General features: G+C 23.3%; 1 long non-coding RNA gene across 1 annotated transcript; it reads left to right on the top strand.

The window, feature by feature from the left end:
• Positions 1-912: 912 nt before the first annotated feature.
• LOC127095632 (uncharacterized) lies at positions 913-1,547 on the top strand. The gene is made up of 2 exons (XR_007792678.1): positions 913-1,065; positions 1,173-1,547. It is a non-coding gene; the product is annotated as an uncharacterized LOC127095632 (long non-coding RNA).
• The last annotated feature ends 2,282 nt before the right edge of the window (positions 1,548-3,829 follow it).

Genomic DNA, 3,829 nt, shown 5'->3' with positions numbered 1-3,829 from the left:
TTCTTCAGTCAAATTCCATTACTCAAGAAATAGATATACTAAAATTCTTATTAATTAATGATGAAATAAAAATTAAGTTATATAAATTCAATAAAACTAAGGATGCTACAATTTCACAATATTCCTACCTCATAAAACAATTTATTAAATGATATAAGGTTTGAGAAATGAATATGTTACATATTTGAAATATTATGATGTTACCATTTTACCCCCTTAAAATAGTTTCATCCTCTAAACTACATAAACATAAAAATACTCCCTCGTAAACTTATAAATTTGTAAAACTAAATTATAAAAAAAAATAATTCTCATTATATCGAGTATATGAAGTAATTTATTAAAATTTTAAGTTATTGCATTCTACCCACCAAATAAATAATTTTTTTCTCATGAAAACAAACCCATAACTACACCCTAAAAAATTACAAATAAATAACATATAAATTTTACCATTCATTTGATTTAAAATCACATTCGAAAATAACTTTTTGTTTTTATCAGTAACAAATTCTAGATTACTCCTCTAAATAACTACATACAGAAATCAAATAAATTTACGTGAATAATTAAATATATAACATCAATTAAAATGAAACAGTCATTTGTCGATGTGTTGTGTAATATCAATAGTCAAATATTTTTATATAATGAAATAATTAAAAATAATAATTGTTTCAAACAAATATATTAATAATTAAAGTTGAGACCAATGTCACATCCCGAAGTGAGTATTATATATTTATATCTCATATAAATAATTAAGAATGACACTTTTGCATATTAAAATCGACCTTTAACAAAAACGAAATAATATCCAATATATATAAATAGATAAATATTGAAGTAAAGTAATGAAAATATAAAAATAATTTAAATTTATTTATTTATTTTCTTTTCCAGCATCTTCTTTACCCTCTATAAATTTCATTTCAGTATATATATTGTAATCCTAAATCTCAACAGGAAAAACAGAAAAAGGTGAATTTTTTTCAATGGCCTTCACGTTAATCAATCGATCGTATTTTTGCTTGATTTTGTTCATTTCTATGATCCTGCTTTCAGGTAATGAATAAAAGTTTATTTTTATCTCTCTAGTCGTATGCTTCATATAGGATCAAAAAACTCTTAAGAACACAAAATCTATAGTTAATTTTTTGTTGTTGTGGCAGGTTTATCAAGTGGTGAGTATGGCGTCATGGATATAAAATGTCAGGATGGTAATTGTGCGTCTGATGGACAATGCAATTCAGACTGTCTTAAAAAGGGATTTAAGAAAGGTGGTGTTTGTAGAATAATTTTTCCTAGTTCTAATAAATGTTGTTGTACTATAGGATGATTTATTTTGTCCTTTAAGAAAACTAAATGAATAAAAGGAATACCTAATGTATGTTTCGATTGAAGATTTTGTAAGAATATATATTGGGTAAAATAAAGTAATCATTCAAATTGATTAATATAATCAAGTTGTAATATTCTAGTCATTTTTATTTTGTTGTAAACTATATCCATGAATACTGAAAATTTGAATTTGCATCAAATACAAATTCGGATCTATTCGCTATATATATCATTTTATAATTTTGTTATAAAGTTTTTCTACTACACAATCAGAAAAAATATAGTTTTCCCATTTTGATAAAATAAATCGTAAAACTTATTTTGATTTTATTCATTGTTATATTACTTTACGTTTTAAATCACGGAACATCTTATAAATGTTCTAGTGACTCTCATTTCGAAAATCAGTTTCGATTTTTTGGGAAAGAGCCTTGTCATTATGTATTTTTCTTCCGATCATTTCTTTCAACTTCCCTTTTTAATAAGATAAATCGTAAAACATATTTTGATATTATTCATTGTTATATAATTCTACTTTATTAAAGCATCCAACATCTTATAAATATTCTACTGACTCTCATTTCAAAATTAAATTCGATTTTAGGGAAAAGAGCCTAGTCATTTTGTGTTTTTCTTCCAATTAGTGCTTTTTAATTCCCACACTTGAACAAAATATCGTGAGGATAATATGGACTTTCATAAACTGCATACTATTTTCATTATTTTTGTGTGAATATTTTGTGCCACGGAGAAGGAGATCAAATGGTGCATAGAAAGTGAAAGTTAAACAAATGATAGAATGTTTAGAAAGTTACACCAACGATGACTAAAATTTAAGATATAAGTGATGTAATATTAAATTGAGTCAATTGACCATTTATTTAAATGGAACCCAATTCAAAGTTGTTAAATGGAAGAGAAAAAAAAAGTCAAATTATAATATTTATTAGCAAGGAAATAAAATAATAAAGATGGAGATAAGGACGAAAATATTAAAGAAACAGAATAAAATTCATCCAAGAAAATAAAATTACATAAATACAAGAACGAATACAAAGTAAATACTAAAAAAGGAATGACAAATTTATACCGTCTTAACCAACTTAATACTTTTGTAATAAGTGTAAGGAATAAAACATAACATTACATTTCATAATTCCACTCAAAATAACTAGTGTGCGTTCTTTTTATATATTTGTTATCACTAGCGAGACTCAATATGAAGTTAGCCCACAAAAATCAGTAAGTATCCTTGAATAAAATATACTTAATGTTAACACTTTAGAAATTAACCGAAGTTACAATCTTACCTCTTACTGAAGAAATTAATATATAAAAAAAATATTATTTTTAAATTTTTTCATTTATAAATATAAAAAACTTATTTTTTGTATATAAATATAAGTAAATTTTGTCGTCGTGGACTAAAACCTAGAAAAAAAAACTTACACCCGTTTCACTCATCTAGCGAATACCAGTGGAGCTACCCCATCCATCGTATTAACAAATTAATGTAAATTCTCAACATTTTGCAAAAAAAATTATTAATTAAAATACCTCAACAAATCATCCATTAACAAAATATGTCAATATAAGGTATTTTTCTTTTCTTCAGTCAAATTCCATTACTCAAGAAATAGATATACTAAAATTCTTATTAATTAATGATGAAATAAAAATTAAGTTATATAAATTCAATAAAACTAAGGATGCTACAATTTCACAATATTCCTACCTCATAAAACAATTTATTAATAGATATAAGGTTTGAGAAATGAATATGTTACATATTTGAAATATTATGATGTTACCATTTTACCCCCTTAAAATAGTTTCATCCTCTAAACTACATAAACATAAAAATACTCTCTCGTAAACCTTTAAATTTGTAAAACTAAATTATAAAAAAAAATAATTCTCATTATATCGAGTATATGAAGTAATTTATTAAAATTTTAAATTATTGCATTCTACCCACCAAATAAATAATTTTTTTCTCATGAAAACAAACCCATAACTACACCCTAAAAAATTACAAATAAATAACATATAAATTTTACCATTCATTTGATTTAAAATCACATTCGAAAATAACTTTTTGTTTTTATCAGTAACAAATTCTAGATTACTCCTCTAAATAAATACATACAGAAATCAAATAAATTTACGTGAATAATTAAATATATAACATCAATTAAAATGAAACAGTCATTTGTCGATGTGTTGTGTAATATCAATAGTCAAATATTTTTATATAATGAAATAATTAAAAATAATAATTGTTTCAAACAAATATATTAATAATTAAAGTTGAGACCAATGTCACATCCCGAAGTGAGTATTATATATTTATATCTCATATAAATAATTAAGAATGACACTTTTGCATATTAAAATCGACCTTTAACAAAAACGAAATAATATCCAATATATATAAATAGATAAATATTGAAGTAAAGTAATGAAAATATAAAAATAATTTAAATTT

This window comes from Lathyrus oleraceus, chromosome 6, assembly GCF_024323335.1.
Source record: "Lathyrus oleraceus cultivar Zhongwan6 chromosome 6, CAAS_Psat_ZW6_1.0, whole genome shotgun sequence".
NCBI classification, from domain to species: Eukaryota; Viridiplantae; Streptophyta; class Magnoliopsida; order Fabales; family Fabaceae; genus Lathyrus; species Lathyrus oleraceus.
The sequence above is the reverse complement of the archived record's forward strand: the minus strand, read 5'-3'. Positions and strand labels throughout refer to the sequence as shown.